This window comes from Nelumbo nucifera, chromosome 5 (assembly GCF_055504915.1).
Source record: "Nelumbo nucifera cultivar China Antique chromosome 5, China Antique-T2T, whole genome shotgun sequence".
NCBI classification, from domain to species: domain Eukaryota; kingdom Viridiplantae; phylum Streptophyta; class Magnoliopsida; order Proteales; family Nelumbonaceae; genus Nelumbo; species Nelumbo nucifera.
In genome coordinates, this window is record NC_142653.1 from 68691632 (window position 1) to 68714395 (window position 22764).

The following is a 22764-nucleotide window of genomic DNA, read 5'->3' on the forward strand; positions in this document are numbered from 1 at the left end:
AACCATAAACTGAAGCAGATCTGAACCAAAAGGAGTGGGAGAGGATAATACCTGATACGGAGAAATACTATCTCCCAATAGAGGTGTTCACGCCCAAGGAAGGATCCAAAATCTGCTCCCACTGAAGATGGCGCAGTGAAGGATGGAGCAGAATCAGCAATGTTCTTCAAAACAACTTGACCCTTCGCAAGAATCAACTGGACGGCTTGTGAGTACAGCTCCAACCAATCTTTTCCCAAAAGATTGAGATCAAGATCAAATCTTGATTGCTCCCAAGAACTGGAGATCAAACTGAAGGAATGGCAATGGCAGGAAGGTGTAGGCAGGAGAGAATTCACAGTATGCAGGAAATCTCTCAATCTCTCTTTCTTTAAGAGAAGAATGCTGTTGATGATGTAAAAGGCTGCCGCCCCCTTCCCCTTTTATTATCTCAAAGGGATCAGCTCCTAATCAGATTAGGAGTTGCTAATCCAAATCATATTTGGGTTAGAAGTCCCTTAGTGATAAGGGATAATCCTTATCTTATCTGCAAATCAGATCAGCTGTCTCCTAATCTAATTAGGAGGTTTCCAGATCTAAATCTTATTTAGATCTTGGACTCTCTGAGTGGATAGGGTCTAAGCCCAATCCTTTTAGCTGACCCACTTCAGAATTCGCCCCCTTTAAATGACTGATCAAATCAGCCCAGTTCGAAATGGGCTTAAGGCTCATTAAGGTTATGTACTCAAAAAACCTTTCAAATTGCTGCCTAGTTGGGCTTCCTTGTATGGCGTGGGACCCAAGCATTGATCTACACATCAGCCACATGGCTTCAGCCCAGCCTTTGTTACAAGGCCTGGCCGAATGCCCTGCTGAAGACAGTGTACCCCCTGAAACCCATCAAATGAGCTCTATGGGCCCAACACTTACACTAAGTGGTCCCTGGGCCAAGCCACCTTGTAACACCCAGGGACTGTGGGCAGATGCAAGATTAGCCCATCAGGCATTATCCTCAATGGTCTTAAACTTAACCTCTCAGCCCATAATGATCATACACTGCCCGACAAGAGAGGACCTCTCCCTCGGCTGCAAGGAACAGTGTTGCACTCTCCACTTATATGGATCCCGGGAATTAAAACCTTCTTGCAAACAATTTAGAAACCATACATATATACTTTTATATCTTATATAAAATATATTTTGCAAAACAAATCTCAACGGTTGAAATCGGCTGCCGGCAGTCTTGGTTTCCATCAGTGAGAGTGCATCCCCGATCATTACCTTTGTCCGACAAAGGGGCTGATCCTGTCACTATGATCACCCACTCAGATGAATTCTCGGACTGTCCCAACATACCCAGGTTTTGACCCCCGCTAAGGATCTCACTGATTGGTACATCAAAGACAGCCCAATCCGACACCTAGTGTAGTATCATAATCGAGTCTAGGGGTCGGGTGTAACTTTCCAGTTTTGCCCATCAATCTCCAAGGTCTAGGGCAATACTGGAAATTTGGTCCAGTTCAAAGATTCAATTAATCCTACACTGTATGTGCCTAGGGTCTCACCCTGGCAGCTGAGACAGGCCACCCCAACCGACTTGGTGGCACCACAGTGTCAGCCTTGTCAGGATAGGTCTCCCCAGACCGACCCACTGGCTGTGAACATTCTAAACTAACACGAGTCTCATTAAGTGTCCAGTTTAAGGGTATTACACAGAAACATACCAAGGGAACATGAATCAAATATGTATCTTTATTCATTTACAATAAACTCATAAAGTACATCATTCTGATTGAAGCTAAGGGCATACAAAACTGTCTAATAGCTCCCACTTGCACTTAGGTCCAATCAGGTACTAGCCGGAGTCCCATGCTTTCCACGTGTTTCTCAAACACTTTCTGTGATAGTGGCTTTGTCAATGGGTCTGCTACATGTTCCGCTGACGCTACCTTCTGAATCAGGACGTCCCCTCTACCAATCTGCACACAGTTTTGAGACAGAAATCAAATTTCTTCTTAAATTTTGTACATAAAGACAATCTTTTAGTACAATTTTTCCTTCTCTAAAATATAATTCCACAGTTCCTATGGCCGCGGCTGCAACAGTTACAGTAGTCCCCAAGTAGAGTGTGACTTCTCCTTCACTCAGCCTTCTGCTTACCTTGAATCCCTGCAGTGAGTTACACGCATGAGTTGAAGCCCCGGAGTCAATACACCAGGACGCAGAAGCTACCAATAAATTGGTTTCTATAACACAAGTTTCGAAGTTACCTTTCTTGGATTTCAGGTAGGCAGGACAATTCCTTTTCCAGTGGCCGCTCTTCTTGCAGAAGTGACAGGCATCCGATGCTTTGTCTTTCTTCTGCTTCTTGCTTTTAGTGGCTTTCTTTTGAGGCTTCTTTGCCTTCCTCTTTCTCTTGCCTGTCTTGCCAGCTTCAATAAGCATGGCTACAGGCTCATCCTTTTTAATCAATTCTTCAGCTCTTTGCAACATATTGCTGAGCTCTTGTAAGCTGACATTCAGCTTGTTCATGTTATAGTTCATGATGAACGGATTAAAGGAAGGAGGCAAAGAGTTAAGGATAGCATCTATCTGGGTTGCAAGGTCCAGCCCGGATCCAAGAGCCTCCAGTTCGTTGATGTATCCCATAATCCGAAGACAATGGTCGTGAACTTGTTGACCCTTGGACATTTGTGTGGTCATGAACTGTTTCAAGACCTTTTGTCGAGTAGAACGATTCTGCTCTTCATACATTGTCCTGAGACTGTCCAATATGTCTTTGGCAAGTTTGATCTGATCGAACTGCCTCTGTATCGGATTGTCCAAGGAGGCAATGATGTAGCACCGGGCAAGGGAGTTTTTCTCCTCCCATTCTTGATAGTCTCTCCTTCGGGCCTCAGAAGCCCTATCTCCCGGACGCTCCGGGGCAGGATTCTTTGCCACTTTGTCAAGTTTTTCAGAAGCAAGGACCAGCATAATGTTCCTATACCAGTCAGCATAGTTTGGGCCCTTCAACTTGTTGTCATCAAGTAGCTTTGCAAATGATCCGTTTGCCAAAAAAAGCAAACATCAGTCCACGACCTATTTTGATTCATGTTCATTTCATAGATATGGATTTTAATCTACGATCCATTTCCATTTATTCGTCTTTGAGATTTCCCTCCTTTCTCAGTGACGGAGACTACGGGTTGTCTCTGGAAATGTGGGAAATCACATAGGGTGCATGAAGCCAACTGTTTCAGCTGCATAACCCCATCACCTTTCTGTGAAGGATCATATCCACTTATCATATGAGTTTTCCCTTTGGCCTCTGTCAGACAAGGTTCAGAGCCGTTTTCAGGTAAACCTTTCTGTCCAGTGAGTGCTTACCCATCATATTCGTGAATGCCAAGGTACCGTGAGAGAGTTCCCATTTTCTGGTGAAGCCCCTCCCACATCGGTCTATGACGCCCCTATCATCTTATGAAACACTTAGACAAGCCCAACAGCAAATGGATAGCCCATTTTCTGGTGCGTTTCCTCGTTACTGAAGGACCCATCCTTGTGCTAATGATGGAAGGCCTTTAGAGAGTTCATCATATGAATCCCCCTATCACATGCACTCATATTATCTGGAGGGAACAGATAATTACGCACTAGTTCTATCTTTAGGTCAAACCAAAGTGGCTCCCACTGACTTTCATAAAGCCAGATTTTGGTGGGCCTAAATCGGCTAGGGTTCCGCACGAGACCTCATGATGAGGTGTGGGGCCCACCACTGAGGGAGGTCATCCAATGACCAAAAGGGACACCATGGCAATGATGTGCATTCAGTCATGGTGTGCGAAAGAGCCACTGTCGATTGAGCATGGGCCAAGTACTTATGGCCCATGTACGTAGCACATCAGACATCCATACATCACATGCGGGGATAAATTGATCCAATCAATTAATTATCTGTAAAGCCCATTTGAAGCCCATTTTAAATCCATAATATTAACCATTAACATTATCTAGGTATATGGGCCGAACGGTTCAACCCATATAGCTTTAAGGGTTAAGTGGGCTTTTAGCAGTTTTAACTGTTTAAAACTGGGCCTTTACAGGTTGGGCCGAATTAACCATTCAATTAAATATCAATCCTTAGGCCCATTAGTGGGAAAATTAGGGCTGACTTTCAGCCTTGATTAAACCCTAGATTTGGTCCAAACAGTTTGAACCAATCTTGGTTCGAATGGGTCTAGGGTTTGATTTTTAATTAAATTTTTAATTCAAGAAAATAATCTGAAATTAATTACTGATAAAAGAAAAGCAACAATCAGTAAACCAGGGCTGTTCGCACAATCTATCCTGCAAAACAAAGGTTAGATCACAGAATGCAGTTTCACAAACTGCAAATCGCAGATGGCGATTCTCCCATCTGCGAAATCTTCTTCTCTGCGAAATCTCCCTTTCTGCGCCGCCATCTTCGATCCATAATTAAAATAAATAGAAATCCTATTTCTATTAATAGTTACAACAGATCGAATACCTATACATTGAGTCTAGAAAATAAAAAAAAATTATTTACAGACCAAATGTGATAAATAAATCAAGAAACTGCAAATCTTGCAGGTTCCCTACGCAAACCAAGATTTCGATCTCCTCTTGTACGAACAGCCCATAAATCAAGAAAATCACAAAGAACAATTCTAAATAATAATCCGATTTATAAAATTAATTTCAGATTATTCGCCCATTAATTTTGGGAACAAAATTTCCCAAAACCCATATCTGCGCAAATCGGATAGAACACCTTCTGCCCATTTGCACAGGTTCAGATCTGAAACAAATTGGTTCAAGATTTGAACCTGGCTCTAATACCACTGAAGGGATGAGAGATCCATCCTATGGACGCCCAAAGATTGCGGAATAAGGGGCGAATTTCAAAAATTTTATCTCTCCCTTCAACTGGGAATCGTATTCCCTATTTAGAAAATCATATTTTCAAGGATCAATCTTGAACCATAAACTGAACCAGATCTGAACAAAAAGGAGTGGGAGAGGATAATACCTGATACGGAGAAATACTATCTCCCAATGGAGGTGTTCACGCCCAAGGAAGGATCCAAAATCTGCTCCCACTGAAGATGGCGCAGTGAAGGATGGAGCAGAATCAGCAATGTTCTTCAAAACAACTTGACCCTTCGCAAGAATCAACTGGATGGCTTGTGAGTACAGCTCCAACCAATCTTTTCCCAAAAGATTGAGATCAAGATCAAATCTTGATTGCTCCCAAGAACTGGAGATCGAACTGAAGGAATGGCAATGGCAGGAAGGTGGCGGCAGGAGAGAATTCATAGTATGCAGGAAATCTCTCAATCTCTCTTTCTTTAAGAGAAGAATGCTGTTGATGATGTAAAAGGCTGCTGCCCCCTTCCCCTTTTATAATCTCAAAGGGATAAGCTCCTAATCAGATTAGGAGTTGCTAATCCAAATCATATTTGGGTTAGAAGTCCCTTAGTGATAAGGGATAATCCTTATCTTATCTGCAAATCAGATCAGCTGTCTCCTAATCTAATTAGGAGGTTTCCAGATCTAAATCTTATTTAGATCTTGGACTCTCTGAGTGGATAGGGTCTAAGCCCAATCCTTTTAGCTGACCCACTTCAGAATTCGCCCCCTTTAAATGACTGATCAAATCAGCCCAGTTCGAAATGGGCTTAAGGCCCATTAAGGTTATGTACTCAAAAAACCTTCCAAATTGCTGCCCAGTTGGGCTTCCTTGTATGGCGTGGGACCCAAGCATTGATCTACACATCAGCCACATGGCTTCAGCCCAGCCTTTGTTACAAGGCCTGGCCGAATGCACTGCTGAAGACAGTGTACCCCCTGAAACCCATCAAATGAGCTCTATGGGCCCAACACTTACACTAAGTGGTCCCTGGGCCAAGCCACCTTGTAACACCCAGGGACTGTGGGCAGATGCAAGATTAGCCCATCAGGCATTATCCTCAATGGTCTTACACTTAACCACTCAGCCCATAATGATCATACACTGCCCGACAAGAGAGGACCTCTCCCTCGGCTGCAAGGAACAGTGTTGCACTCTCCACTTATATGGATCCCGGGAATTAAAACCTTCTTGCAAACAATTTAGAAACCATACATATATACTTTTATATCTTATATAAAATATATTTTGCAAAACAAATCTCAACGGTTGAAATCGGCTGCCGGCAGTCTTGGTTTCCATCAGTGAGAGTGCATCCCCGATCATTACCTTTGTCCGACAAAGGGGCTGATCCTGTCACTATGATCACCCACTCAGATGAATTCTCGGATTGTCCCAACATACCCAGATTTTATCCCCCGCTAAGGATCTCACTGATTGGTACATCAAAGACAGCCCAATCCGACACCTAGTGTAGTATCATAATCGAGTCTAGGGGTCGGGTGTAACTTTCCAGTTTTGCCCATCAATCTCCAAGGTCCAGGGCAATTCTGGAAATTTGATCCAGTTCAAAGATTCAATTAATCCTACACTGTATGTGCCTAGGGTCTCACCCTGGCAGCTGAGACAGGCCACCCCAACCGACTTGGTGGCACCACAGTGTCAGCCTTGTCAGGATAGGTCTCCCCAGACCGACCCACTGGCTGTGAACATTCTAAACTAACACGAGTCTCATTAAGTGTCCAGTTTAAGGGTATTACACAGAAACATACCAAGGGAACATGAATCAAATATGTATCTTTATTCATTTACAATAAACTCATAAAGTACATCATTCTGATTGAAGCTAAGGGCATACAAAACTGTCTAACAACTATTTCATAAAGTGGGTAGAGGCCAAGCCGCTAGTAACCATTACAACTCGGAACATTCAGAACTTCTTTTGGAGTATTGTATGCAGATTCGGACTATTGAGAGTACTGATCTCAAACAATGACAAACAGTTTGAAGATATCAAGTTTTAGAATTGGTGCGTGGAGATGTGCATAAAGAAGAACTTCACTTTGATCGCTCATCCTCAAGCTAACGGTTAGGCCGAGGTAACAAACAATGCAATCCTCGGTGGCCTCAAAGCTCAGCTTTCCTAAGCTAAAGGTTTGTGGGCGGACGAGCTGCCTAGTGTGTCATGGGCCTACCGGACAACCATCAAGACAGTGATACCAATAGAGATTGAAGTGTCGACCTTACGATCTAAGACATTTGACAAAGAGACCAATGAGGATGATCTACAGACTAACCTCTACTTAATAGAAGAAGTTCGAGACCTTGCCTACATTTGGACTGCAACATACCAACAGCGAGTGGCTCAGTACTACAATGCCCGAGTTAAGAAACGCCAATTCAGAGTTGGCGACCTAGTACTCTGGAAGGTTATGGTGCTTGAAACTGGTGTGGTAAAGCTAGGACTGAATTGGGAAATCCCCTATAGAGTCTTTAGAGTGATAGGTGAAAACACATACGAGCTCGAAACACTAAAGGGGAAGATGGTACCCCATGCATGGAATGTAGACAACCTAAGAAAATACTATCTCTGGAAAGAAAAAAAGAGTTCCAAGCTACGTTCATGGATTTGTGAAAATTTGTTAAGTATAAGGGATGCCAAATCACTTATACTAAGGCACCCGGGCTGACCTCCTAGTAACTCGGCTAATAAAAACTTAAGGGATGCCAAATCGCTTTTTGCACTAAGGCACCCAGGCCAACCTCCCAACAGCTCGGCTAATAAAAACTTAAGGGATGCCAAATTGCTTTTAGCACCAAGGCACCTGGGCTGATTTCTCAGTAGCTCGGCTAAAAGATGATGGGTTGCCAAATTGCTTTTTAAGGCACCCAGGCCGACCTATCGGCAACTCAACCAAAACACATAATGGAAAGTCAGAAGAATGATAGAAGTCCGACTGGAAGAAGATTTCAGATAAGGGAACAAGGTAAATCCCATTAAGCATGCTAAGGCCAAAGGTCGAGGTACATTAAAAAAACCTTCAACCGCAAGAAGCCTGATATTACGGGCATGCAGGCCCAAGAAGCATCAACTTACAAGAGCACGTAGGCTCCCCGAAACAACATAAGAAAAGAAACCAACATAAAGGCTGACCTACTCCTCGTCACCACCTTGCAGCTCATCAATGACATCGTCACCCTCCTCGCCCTCTTCTATGCTAGCTACTTCTTCATCTTCATCCGTAGTCAAGGGCTCCCCATTGACCTGCACAACAAGCTCATCCGGCATGTCATTGATAGAAAAGGTGTCGAAGTCAAAATCAGGATGTAGGGTATTCAAGTAGCGGCGGAAAAGCTTAAATCCCTTTCTCATTGTGGGGATTGCGTTCTCCACTTTTTCTTTGGCATATTAGAAGGAGTTACGAAAATGTTCAATGGCTGATAATTCTGCTCAGCGGATATCCTTTGTATACTTGGTCCACTTCTCTTCCAGTTGGCGCTCTTGGGTGGCAATGGTCTCCCGGGCCTCGTCCAGCTCGTGTTGCATCTTCCCACTCAGTTGGATAAATAGTTGGTGATCGTCCTCAACGCTGAGTTGGATTCCTTGCATCTGAGACTGCAGAGCATCAATGCTAGACTGTAGCTCGACTCTCTCTCTCCGACTTGAGGTGACCTAGTCCAGCAGTACCTACCCCATAGTATTTGCCTAACAAAAGAAGAAAAGTGCAATTAGCACAGGAAATACATAACAAAAATACAGAAGCTTCAGAAGACTAAAGGACAAACCTAAGGAATACAGCGAGTCATTCGAGCTCCGACATCAACAGGGTCCAAGCCACGTTAATACTGCACATCTTTTAGAAGCAACATGCCTCTGCCCATCCGAAGGGCTACATATGGGTCATTAAAGTGGTCGAGTAATGAAACATCAACATTCGGGACAAAGTGGAGTATGTCGGAAGTATAAGGGCTGGCAACACATTCCTCCTTGCTAACTTGAGGTTGAAAGGCAATAGGGCCCATAGAGTCCTAGTCAATACTCATAGGGTTATTGCTTCCTTCTAGGTTAATGACAGGAGGAGCAAATAATGACGACCTCACCTCGGCACTGGCTGAGGTGCCCTCCATTGACAAGTGGTAAACCCTCCTCTTCTTCCTTGAAGCCTTCTTCTTGGATTCTGCCCAAAGTGATTCCATACTTACCATATCTGAAAAAGGTAGAAAAAGGTTAGCCGAGCTAAAAAGTAAATAGGAAAAGCAAAGTGCAAAAAGATAAGTCGGCTGACCCACCTATCTGGCTCAGGCCAGCCTGAATAAGCATATACTCGGCCAAAAAATTTTCTACTTTATAGTTCTGGCCCACGAGACATTGGACATCATGTCGTAGCTCATTGTTGAACTCTATATTGAATCATCTGCAATCCCTCCGCTAAATGGTATCCATGTTCCAACTAGTACTACGAGAGAGAAGAAATATTTGTTCTTCCAATCTTTGACTTTAGAAGGAAAGCCATCCAAAAGCTTGCGACCTTGGTGGAAAGGAAGATAAAAGCAATAGGGCACATTTGGGACCTTCTTCATAACACACAAGCTGACGAAGATGTCTAAATCTAAGGGAAAGCTGAGGTGATGCCTCAAAGAAATCAAACCTACTAGAGTTTGGACAGCATTGGGATGAAGCTGACCTAAAGAAACACCATTGTGGGTAAGTATTGTGGGAATAAAAGGATGTAAAGGAAAGTTGAGGCCGGCGATCAATGCCTCCTCGAAGACCCAAACCTCGTCTCGGCCGTGACTCCAGGTAAAATGGTTAGGATCAGGCTGAACACAATCATATTTGTTGGGGATCTAATAAAGGTTATACAACTCGACTGTACGTTCTCTTGGGAGCTCGGAGTGACCGAAGGGAGACTCCTCCTCACAGGCCTCCACCTCGGCCTCTTGTTGAGAGGATGAAGTCTTGACATCAGAATCCTCCTCTCATGGAAAACTCCTTCCTCCTATCCACCTAACATTTGTTGATCTACCTCTAGAAGGCTCAGAAGACATGATCCCAAAGGAAACTACTCACCAGTTAAAAAGGGTAGGAAGGCCAACACCGGTGACAAGCGAGATTATGACAAGCGAATGGACAACAACACATTGATTGAGATTTCCTCCAATTGATCACCCTAATCTCCAAAAGAATGCAAGTGGGACCTCAGTGGGGACCCCATATTTATAGTCTGCTAGGAAGAAAGATCAATGATTGAGGCGCACTACCAACAAATCCACGGTCGAGAAGGCTCTACTACACGTGGGCATATTTAAAATTTGAATCTTGCATGCCCATTGAGTGCACCCCCTTTTCAAATTTGAAATCTGAATTCTTTTGCAACCCCACCTTATCTTAGACCGAATCAGGTGAGTGAGCCAAGCGACCTATGAACCAATCGGACCAATTAACATATTGAGAACTACTCCCTTCATTGAGCTGACGAGGGCTTGGAAGTGGGGGGCAATTGATGAACGGTAATTTGGTCCTTCGAATCACATAGTGACACGTGGCTTTCAAGCGACACCTCAGCGTTGAGTAAGTGGGTCACCTTGGCAAGTTGGCCTATAGCACCTTGCCCAGGCCGACTTCAAATACCTTGGCTAGGCCGGGCTGATAGGTCTTCCAGCAAGTAGTGACTTATTCCAGAGATCGACTAAGCTACGAAGAGTACCTTTGGCGACCTATAGGGTGAGCATGTTGACTTGTCTCATAGGTCCATTGCTAGTCTGCGATCCCCAGAGTACTAATGAGTTGACCATTAGGCCAGCCTACTGCATCGCACGCATTAGAGTTCATCGGGTGAACCGTAACCCCTGCGTAGATTATGTAACCGACGCGATTATCCTCTTGAGTGAACAAAAATGATTCTGTGAGATTTCTTAATACAATTCACTGACTTAAGCATCGGAGTGCCCACCTCGGGTAAAAATAACCCGAGCACTCTAATCCTACTTCTCTTGCAGAATAGTACAACTCGGCCATCTTTAGCTCGGCCTAACACAACTCAGCCACTAAGAAGGCAAGCATCCGAATCATTGTCTGAGTCATCAGACATGTGAGAGCAACTAGATCAAGCTACATCAGATTCTTATGCTTTCTACTTGGATTACTTTATTTACTCTTCTCTTTTGATTGTGTAATCTAATTGCACTTTGTTGCGTTTTAACGATGTTGGTACATTCATATGTTATGTGTTCTGATGATGAAATCCACCTACTTACTTTGTGTTGGAAGGTTTGGATCCATCATATGGATGGCCGAACCATGCTAGATGGTTGGGAAAATTTTCAAAAATTTCCTAATCCTTTTGGGAATCGAATTCCCTATGTTTTGAAAAACTGCATTTTTCAGGATCGGCCTTGCACTGAACTGGACCAGATTTGAAACCAATCAAAGAGGGAATTTATACCTGATACGGATATAACAAATTCATATCCCAAGGTGAAATTTCACACCCAAATCAGTCCAAAAACTAGCATCCACTGAATATGGCATAGTGTGTTGGTGAAGTTGATTCATCAACATAGTTTTTAGCAAAACTGCAACGCAACTGCTTGGATCGAACCGGAGAAGGCGAACCTGAAGTTCCTTTGAATTTTCCTTGAAAAAATTAGTAGAAAAATAATCTCTATCAGTCCTTGAAAGCCTAGGTCGTGATAGGGTTTCTTGGAAGACTAGGTCGTGATAGGGTTTCATGGGCCGGGATTGTGTAGGCTGAGATGGGCCAAGCTGAAATGATCACCCTACTTGATGAGAATGCAAAATATCATATTTTTCTCCCTTAATGTTTAGTATTTTATACTTATTTAGTGCCTAAATGGACTCATTATTCTTATATTTTGATTTAGCGTACAAATGGAGGCGTTAAGTGAAAAACAAAGCAAATCGGGTAATTCTGGATAGTTTCGGCACTGTGTCATAATTTGGGCATAACCCTCTCATCCGAACTCCGATTGAGATGATTCAATATGCGTTGGAACGAAAATGAAAAGATCTACAACTTTTATGTTTTGAGTTGTGATAGATACTGATTGAATCATGGTCGAAATTGGACCCGAAGTAGCTATGACCGCACTGCTGACGTGCTGAAAACGTTCCTTAGCCTGTAAGTTTTCATATGCGAAATCACCACTCTCCCACTTACATGAGAACTTTATTTTATCTTATTTTTGAATTTTTTCTTGATAAATCAGACTTGGAGACTGTGATCTAGAGAAATTTTAGGAGATTTTGTAGGCTTCTCTTGGGGAAGTAGAGAAAAGAGAAAAAGGAGAGAGGAAAAACAGGACAAAAAAATAATCAGATCTAGGCTGTCGCCCCTCTCTTCTTCCTCTCCAATTCTTTCTTTAGTTTTCACCATGACCATGAGTGGCTAAATTTTGGTACTTGGTCGAAGGAAACAGAAGCCTCAGAATCAACAAAACTGTGAGATCTAATTTGATTTTTATTGTTTGATTTATGCATTGAATATCGAATGTTCTTCTATGTTCATGTTTATGATTGTTTCGTCTGATTGTTAGGAGGTCTACTAGTTTATTATTCATTGCAATCTACTACTAGGTTAGATACCAGATCCGTAATTGTTTGATCCCTCTAATCTGCGAAGCAACTAGGGTTTAATGATTTGCTGTGTCAGAAATTGTTAGATCTTAGGAAAAACACTCGACTGAATTAAATGCAACCGCTTGTGCTTGTGTTGTTTAGCTTCATTGATCTCTAATGCTTAAGGCCACTGCTGGATTAAATCTTTAATGCTTGTTTAGGGATTGTTCAGTAGTAAGGGTTAAGAGGATCGTTTGTTTTCTGATTAACTGTGATTACGGAGATACAAGAAAATAATTCCTACAATGAATATTCAAAGTCTGAATTGATATATCTTTGCATCAATGAGCATAGTGAAATTCTGATGGTGGATGTTGACTTAGACCAAGACTCGTTCTTTTGATTAATTTCAGTACCTTGATTTGCATTGCTTCTCATTTGGTTTTCTTTATTTTTAATTTTGTTTTTGGTTACATACAAACGCCCCCCTCCATCCTTGTTCATGCAGCACACAAACTAGGGTAGATACTATCTGTGGGAACGATCCTTACTCGCACTACTGCATTTATTTTTAGGAGTATAGGTTTTATTTTTGGGTGCCTACTACAGCACGCCAAATTTTGGCGCCGTTGCCAGGGAGTTTTTCTAATCGGTTTTCGTGCTTATTGTGATCATTGTTTTGTTCTTGAAACTTTTGAAAAAAAATAGAGATCACTTTGATTGTTTGTGTTTTAGCGTAGAATATTTTCTGTCTTATTTATTTATTTATTTATTTTCATCACTCTAGATTTTTCTTATGTTATGTCATTCATGGTTTATTAGGGTTTCCTTGATTTATGCCTATAACTCGATTTTCTAAGCAAGGTGATTTGTAGTACGATCCAGAAATAGAGGGAACTTTGTGCAGGTTAAGGAGGGAAGCTCGGAGTCATTCTAAAGAGAACGATCCCACTTTTGATTCCCTATCTATTAGCGGTTCTGATTTGAGAGAGGAGAAAATCATGGCTGGAAATCGAACTTTGAAAGAGCTTGCCGCCCTTGATTTGAATCAACAACCCTTATGCATAATATTTCCTACTTTAGATGTTGATGCTACTTTTGAATTAAAATTGTTGGACAGTTTTGTATGCCCTTAGCTTCAATCAGAATGGTGTACTTTATGAGTATTGTAAATGAATAAAAGTGCATATTTGATTCATGTTCCCTTGGTATGTTTCTGTGTAATACCCTTAAACTGCACACTTAATGAGACTCGTGTTAGTTTAGAATGTTCACAGCCAGTGAGTCGGTCTGGGGAGACCTATCCTGATAAGGCTAACATTGTAGTGCCACCAAGTCTGTTGGGGTGGCCTGTCTCAGCTGCCAGGGTGAGACCCTAGGCACATACAGTGTAGGATTAATTGAATCTATAAACTGTACCAGATTTCCAGTATTGCCCTGGACCTTGGAGATTAATGGGCAAAACTGGAAGTTACACCCGACCCCTAGACTCGATTATGATAGTGCACTGGGTGTCAGATTGGGCTATCTTTGATGTACCAATCAGTGAGATCCTTAGCGGGGGTCAAAACCTTGGTATGTTGGGACAGTCTGAGAATTCCTCTGAGTGGGTGATCATAGTGACAGGATCAGCCCCATCGTCGGACAAAGGTAATGATCGGGGATGCACTCTTACTGATGGAAACCAAGACTATCGGCAGCCGATTTCAAACGTTGAGATTTGTTTTGCAAAATATATTTTATATGAGATATGAAAGTATATATGTTATGGTTTCTAAAATGTTTGCAAAAGGTTTTAATTCCCAGGATCCATATAAGTAGAGAATGCAACACTGTTCCTTGCAGCTGAGGGAGAGGTCCTCTCTTGTCGGGCAGTGTATGATCATTATGGGTTGAGAGGTTAAGTGTAAGACCATTGAGGATAATACCTGATGGACTAATCTTGCATCTGCCCACAGTCCCTGGGTGTTACAAGGTGGCTTGGCCCAGGGACCACTTAGGGTAAGTGTTGGGCCCATAGAGCCCATTTGATGGGTTTTCAGGGGATGCACTGTCCATAATAGTGTATTCGGCCAAGCCTTGTAACAAAGGCTGGGCCGAACCCATGTGCCTGATGTGTAGATCAATGCTTGGGTCCCACGCCATACAAGGAAGCCCAACGGGGCAGTAGTTAGGAAGGTTAAGTCAGCACATAAGCTTAATGGGCCTAACGCCCATTTCAAACTGGACTTATTTAATAAGTTAAATATGGGCGAATTCTGAGATGGATCAGCAGATAGGATAGGGTCTTAACCCTATCCACTCAGAGAGTCTAGATCTGAATATGATTCAGATCTAGAATCCTCCTAATGAGATTAGGAGAAGGCTGATCTAATCTACAGATAAGATAAAGGTTTATCCTTATCACCTAAAGAGAGGTTTGATCCAAATATGATTTGGATAGGTAGCTCCTAATTGGATTAGGATCTGATCCTTTGGGTTTACAAAAAGAAGGAGGGGGCGGCAGCTTTTACAAGAATCACATAATCAGATCATCTTCAGAGCTGAAATCATAGAAGATAGATTTCTGCAATCCTTGCAAAGATCTTTCTTGCTGCCTCCTTCCTACAACCGCCAGACATCCAGTTCGATCTCCAGTTGTGGGAGAAGTCAAGGTTCGATCTTGACATCAGTTCTTTGAGAAAGAATTGATAAGAAGTTGTGCTCACGTGCCATCCTGCTGTTTCTTGTGAAGGATAGAGTTCTTGGAGAAGAACACTGCTGATTCTGCTCCATCCTACACTATGCCATCTTTAGTGGGAGCAGTCTTTGGATCCTTCCTTGGGCGTGAACACCTTCGTTGGGAGATATTATTTCTCTATATCAGGTATAATCCTCTCCTACTCCTTTTGGTTCAGATTAGGTTAAGCTTATGGTTCAAGATTGATCCTTGAAAATATGATTTTCTAAATAGGGAATTCGATTCCCAGTTGAAAGGGAGAGAAATTTTTTGAAATTCGCCCACCTTATTCTGCAAGATTTGGGTGTCCATACGATGGATCTCTCATCCCTTCAAAAATCTGGACTGATACATCTCTTGCCCACTTTTCATGGTCTTGTAGGTGAGGATCCTCACAAGCATTTGAAGGAGCTTCATGTTGTATGCATGAGTATGAAACCCATGGGGGTGACTGAACAACAAATCAAATTAAGAGTCTTTTTGTTTTCTTTGATGAATTCAGCTAAGGATTGGCTCTATTATCTACCCTCCGGGCACAAGGAATGAGATGAAGAGGCTATTTTTGGAGAAATATTTCCTAGTTTCTAGGGCAGCCAGTATTAGAAAAGAAATTTGTGGTGTAAGGCAGTACAACGGGGAGTCCTTACATGAATATTGGGAACGTTTTAAAAAATTATGTGCAAGCTGCCCCCATCATCAAATTAGTGAGCAGCTACTCATTCAGTATTTCTATGAGGGTCTTCAACCCACTGATAGGAGCATGATTGATTCTGCAAGTGGAGGAGCTTTAGTGGACAAAACTCCCGAGGCCACGAGAAACTTGATTGCAAATATGGCGGCCAATTCTCAACAATTCCGCTTTAGGCTTGACCCTTTATCAAAGCATGTTAATGAGGTAAACATCTCTTCCCTTGAACAACAAATTGTGAGTCTAACTTCTATTGTTCGTCAAATGGCTGCAAGTAATATGCAAATAGTGAAGGCTTGTGGGATTTGTTCAGTAGTAGTGCATCCAACCGATATGTGCCCAACTTTTCAGATTACATTGAAAATGCCATAGAAGTCTTTATGGACAATTTCACAGTTTATGGAGACTCCTTTGGTAGTTGTTTGCATAACCTTACACTTGTCCTTCAAAGATGCATAGAAACTAATCTTGTGCTGAATTCTGAAAAATGTCATTTTATGGTTGAACAAGGTATAGTTTTGGGTCATGTTGTTTCATCTAGGGGAATTGAGGTAGATAAATCTAAAGTTGATATTATTCGATCTTTACCTTATCCTACTAGTGTGCGGGAGGTTCGTTCTTTCCTTGGACATGCAGGTTTTTATAGGAGATTCATCAAAGACTTCTCCAAAACAGCATTACCCCTATGCAGGTTGCTACAAAAGGATGTGGCTTTTGAGTTCGATGAGGCGTGTAAAAAGGCCTTCGATAGGCTGAAGGAACAATTGACCTCTACCCCAATCATCCAACCTCCTGACTGGAACGTTCCTTTCGAGATTATGTGCAACGCAGGTGATCATGCAGTAGGCGTTGTTTTGGGTCAAAGAATTGGAAAAGCATCTCATGCCATTTATTATGCTTCGAGAACTTTGAATGATGCTCAGAAAAATTATTCCACCACTGAAAAGGAGCTTTTAGTTGTTGTTTTTGCTTTAGAAAAGTTTCGATCTTATTTTCTTGGTACTAAAGTCATAGTTTATTTTGATCATTAAACTCTTCATTATTTGATGATGAACAAAAAGGCGAAACCAAGATTAATAAGATGAATACTTCTCTTGAGTGAATTTGATTTGGAGATCAAAGACAAAAAGGGTGCAGAAAATCATGTCGCATATCACTTGAGTCATTTGGTTCATGTGGAGGATGAACTTCCTCTACAAGAGACGTTCCCTGACGAGCAATTGTTCTTAGCAAATGCGACATCACCTTGGTATGCGAACATTGTGAATTATTTGGTTACTAATGTGTTGCCACTTGGTTTGTCTAAAGATCAAAGGGATAAGATCAAAAGTGATGCCAAATACTATGTGTGGGATGACCCATATGTTATGGACACACCGCCCGACAACGCACTGCGGCGCAGTCATAGGCAGTAGCACACACCGCCTGGTAGTGCCGCACAGCAGCCCGACAGCACGCCGCACGCACTGCCCGGCAGCGCACAGCATGCACTGCCCGGTAGCGCACAGCACACACCGCCCGGAAGCAGCACGCATCGCATGGCAGCAACACGCACCGCATGGCAGCAACACTAGGCAGCAGCACGCACCGCACGGCAGTAGCACCTCATGGCAGCAGCACTGCGAGACGCGTGCACCGCACGGAAGCAGCAGTAGGGCGGGGCCCACACGACAGCTCATCAGGGTGGGTCCACACTTATCTTACCACATCAGCTCTGCTCACCAACTCGCCGCCAGCTTCAGCATTCCTTATCCCTTATCCCTTATCCCTTATCCTTATCTTATCTTCTTAAGTAAGAGTTGTGTTACCATTAGGAGTAGGTAATTAGGAGTTTGAGTTTGAGTTGGATTACCCTAGCCTAGCTGAATCCAAGAAGGAATTTCCTTCTGTAATCTCCTATTTACGGAGATACGAGTTGAAGTAAATACATTAAGTTTTCCAGTCAAGAGAAGAGTGAGGAGAGTTCGGGTGGTCTCTTGGACAAATCACCCATTCGGTTTTCCACAATAGGTTCTGCACACAAGGGAAGGCGCAAGGGAAAGCAGGGCTTTCTCCCCGTGGACCAACCCATGATAAGATCCTACGTGCGGGCCCATAACATTCTGGTATCAGAGCCAAATGTCATGGGCGATATGGAGCAGCTATCATCCAAGGTCCATGAACTGGAACATAGTCTAGCAGAAACCAGCATGGAGGTTCGTGAAGTCAAGGAAGATGTCTAGGAGCTGCAATGCCTGCTGGAAGCATTCCTCTCCAACAAAGAAAGGAATTCAGAGGGAATCTCCAACACAAACAGTCGTCGTTCGGACTGGGCAGAGGCATCCAACGAATAGCAGATCGCTGCCCCGACAGCCGCAGTTATTCCCAAGTATAGCCGTTTGGAGTTTCCCTGATACAGTGGCAGCGGAGACCCACTGGGATGGCTGTACCGCTGTGAGCAATTCTTCTGTAATTAGTGCACGGAGGAGAAGGACAAGGTCAGCCTGGCTGCGTTCCACCTGACTAAAGAAGCGCAACTCTGGTTCTACCGAGTGGAGCAGGAGGAACCAGGTCTTAGTTGGGATCAGTTCAAGTCGTACTGCCTCCTTCGGTTTGGACCCCCATTAACAAGCAACCCCTTGGGGGAACTCATTAACCTAAAGCAGACCGGGACTGTAGCAGAGTATCAGCGGCAGTTCTAGACCCTTCTCGCCAGGGCCTCTTCAGTACGCCCAGACCAGCAGGTGGATATGTTCACAGCTGGTCTAGCCGAACCCCTGAGAGTTGATGTAGAGATGCAGAGCCTGCCTAACCTGGTCATGGCAATGAATTTAGCCCGAGCCTTCGAGCGCAAACTACAGATTAGCCGAGGGCCATCCAGCATAGGATGCCCAGCAGCGGCTTGGACAAACCCGAAGCCTACTGGAGGAGGGCCTTCGCTAGCAGCCAACAGGGAACCACTCAGAATGGCTCCATATCCAGCAGCCAGCCCAGAACGGAAGCCAGAGACGAGCACCAATTCTAGATCAGCATCCAGTGTGGGGAGCAGCATCGGTACACTCCCTATTAAGCACTTGTCCAGGGCTGAGATGGCAGAACACAGGGCGAGGGGGAAATGTTTTAATTGCGATGAACTCTACTCAGCAGGGCACAAGTGCAAGAGACTTTTCTGCCTCCTGGTGAAACAAGAGGAAGATGAGGATGAACCCCCTCCGTGGGAACCCGATCCAAGAGGGCAAAGCCATTCCACCTATCCAGGATTCCTTTGACGGTGTTTTCGACACCCAATTCAAGCTTGAGGACAAGCTCATAGTCCAGGAGGGGTGTGATGTTATGGACACACCGTCTAACAGCGCACTGCGGCACAGTCATAGGAAGCAGCACGCACCACCCGGCAGCGCGTTGCACGCACCGCCCGACAGCATGCAGCATGCACCGCCCGACAGCGCATAAAATGCACCGCCTGGTAGCAGCACTAGGCAGCAGCATGCACCGCACGGCAGCAGCACTAGGCAGTAGCACGCACCGCACGACAACAATACTAGGTAGCAGCACGCACCGCACGGCAGCAGCACACACCTCATGGCAGCAACACTGCGAGACGCGTGCACCGCACGGCAGCAGCAGTAGGGCGGGGCCCACATGACAGCTCATCTGGGTGGGTCCACACTTATCACATCAGCTCTGCTCACCGACTCACCGCCAGCTTCACCATCCCATATCCCTTATCCCATATCCCTTATCCTTATCTTATCTTATCTTCTTAAGTAAGAGTTGTGTTACCATTAGGAGTTGATAATTAGGAGTTTGAGTTTGAGTTGGATTACCCTAGCCTAGCTGAATCTAAGAAGGAATTTCCTTCTGTAATCTCCTATTTAAGGAGCTACGAGTTGAAGTAAATACATTCAGTTTTTCAGTCAAGAGAAGAGTGAGGAGAGTTCGGGTGGTCTCTTGGACAAATCACCCATTCGGTTTTCCACAATAGGTTCTGCACGCAAGGGAAGGCGCAAGGGAAAGCAGGGCTTTCTCCCCATGGACCGACCCGTGATCAGATCCTACGCGTGGGCCCATAACACCATACTTATGGAAGCATTGTGCAGATCAAGTGATAAGAAGGTGCGTACCTAAAAATGAGATTGTTTCTATTCTAACCTTTGTCATTCTTATGCTTGTGGAGGCCACTTTGGAGCCAAGAGGATAGCGAGAAAAGTGCTAGAATGTGGTTTCTATTGGCTGAGGTTATTCCGAGACTCATATTTTTACTATAGGTCATGCGATCCTTGTCAAACGGCAGGTAATATATCCCAAAGGAATGAGATGCCACAAACCCCATAATGTTTTGCGGAATTTTTGATGTTTGGGGCATCGATTTCATGGGACCTTTCCCTGTATCATTTGGTTATGTTTATATTTTACTTGTTGTCGATTATGTCTTGAAATGGGTGGAAGCTAAAGCTACCAGGACTGACGATTCTATGGCTGTTACAGGTTTTATCAAGTCTAACATCTTCTCCAGGTTTGGAATTCCAAGAGCTCTAATAAGTGATCGAGGCACTCACTTTTGCAATCAAAATGTGGAGGCTTTGCTGCGAAAATACCATGTGACCCACAAAGTGTCAACTGCCTACCATCCGCAAACTAGTGGATAAGCGGATGTGTCAAATCGAAGGATCAAGTCCATCCTTGAAAAGACGGTCGATCCAAGTAGAAAAGATTGGAGTTTGCGATTGGATGATGCATTGTGGGTATATAGGACTGCATACAAGATGTCCATTGGTATGTCACCTTATCGGTTGGTGTTTGGGAAATCATGCCACCTTCTAGTCGAGCTAGAACACAAGGCTTATTGAGCTATCAAGAGTCTTAACATGAAGATGGATGAAAGTGGAGAGCACCGGAAGTTGCAACTACAAGAGTTAGAGGAGATTCGAAATGATGCCTATGAGAGTGCAAGAATTTACAAGGAAAGGATGAAGGCTTTTCATGACAAAATGATCTCTAGGAAGGAGTTTAAAGTTGGTCAAAAAGTCCTTCTTTACCATTCACGGCTTCGTTTGTTTCCGGGTAAGTTGCATTCTCATGGTGCAGTTGAAATTCAAAGTCTAGCAACTTCCATAGCGTTCATGGGGAATGACCATAGACTCACATTTCTATGAAGGCTTCCAAGTAGAGAATGTGGAACAATTGGACCTTGAGGATCCGGTTTATGCTGATTAAAAAGGGAAGTTCATTTTTTTCTTTCTCTTCTTATTTTTGCATTTATGTTTTAGTTATTTTTGCCCTTTCGTTGCATTTCACCTTACATTGGGGACAATGTAAGTTTTAAGTGTGGGGGAGGGGATTTAGGTTACGTTTTAAATTTTGATTTAGGTTGTGTTTTAATTCTGCTTTTTTTTTGAAAAAAAAATAATAAAATATAGTTTTGCTCTTTGTTTTTGTGGTTTTCAATGACTTTTTTTTAGGTTGTGTATGCCATAAGCAAGATTCAATTAAGCTTTAAAAACTCATAACATGACTGGATGGTATTGACTAAATCTAGTAGACAAAAGCTGGTGAGATTTTGAGCCTTTGGACTGACACATCCACATCAGTCCCACTATTTTTTTTCATGTGAGATATTCTTCCATGGATTTGTTTCTCTAGAACTTTCCTTGATTCTCTTTAAGATCACATTGACACAATCATGCATGAACATGTTTAAGGCCTTTTTGTTATAAGCTACATAAGCCAAATAGCCTACCATTTGATAAATTATCCCCTTTGTTGAACCCCTTTGAGCTTTATTGACCTTTGTTGTTCATTGTGAACTCACGTTACAAACTTTAAACCCGAGAAAAAAATAATACCCTTACCCAAGCCGTAAAACTAGTGGAGCATTATTCATCATTATGATATGTATGGATGTGCAAGTTTTAAGAGTGGGGGTGTCTGGATTCGTGGCATGGTTATGAATGGTGAAATGGAACATGTTTTCATTCTCAATTCGTGAGTTCCAATGATTGATATGCTTTGAAAAAGAAAAAGAAAAAAAAGAAAAAAAAAAGTAAAGATGAAAGGAAGGATTGTTCCCTGCTGCAAACAAAAAGTGTTCATTTGAATGATCTCTTTTCCAATGTAGGGGTTTTACATGCATTAAATGCATTAAAGCAAAATTGAAGAAGTTTCTGAATGGAGTGATTGGTTTTAGATGTCTTATACATTCGAGCTTTAGATGATTCAGTTTTGCTCCACTAGTTTCGATGGCTTTTGAGCTACATTCCCAAATATTACTCACCTTTATCCTAAGCCCCATTACAACCCTTGAAAAGTCCTTTTGATTCGTGTTATGCATGTGATCAAAGTGGTGGATAATGAGAAAATATGAAAGCCTATGGTAGATCGTTTCCATTGGAATGAATTTGAGTGAAACACATACCCTTCAAACATGAGAGTTGAGTGTTTATTTCTGTGAGGGTCTACGTATTTAGTTTATTCCATCTTCAAGTGAAAATGCTTACTAAGTAATTGAAAGTTGTTAAGAATGCTTGTTCATGATGTGTTATGAGTATTGAAGAGCTTAGTTGTTCTTTACTGATGGCATTGTAACCTTGGTGTTTTTGGGAAAGTAAATTTGAGTTTTGCCCGAGGACAAGCAAAAGCCAAGTGTGGAGGGATTTGATGAGAATGCAAAATATCATATTTTTCTCCCTTAATGTTTAGTCTTTTATACTTATTCAGTGCCTAAATGGACTCATTATTCTTGTATTTTGATTTAGGGCACAAATGGAGGCGTTAAGTAAAAAACAAAGCTAATCAGGTAATTCTGGACAGTTTTGGCACTGCGTCATAATTTGGGCATAATTCTCTCATCCGAACTCCGACTGAGATGATTAAAGATGCGTTGAAACGATAACGAAAATATCTACAAT

At 42.9% G+C, this 22764-nt stretch overlaps 1 non-coding gene across 1 annotated transcript; it reads right to left on the reverse strand.

Annotated features, from left to right (window-relative positions):
* Positions 1-15784: 15784 nt before the first annotated feature.
* LOC148791741 (small nucleolar RNA R71) lies at positions 15785-15891 on the reverse strand. Its single transcript, XR_016076862.1, has one exon. It is a non-coding gene; the product is annotated as a small nucleolar RNA R71 (small nucleolar RNA).
* Positions 15892-22764: the final 6873 nt, after the last annotated feature.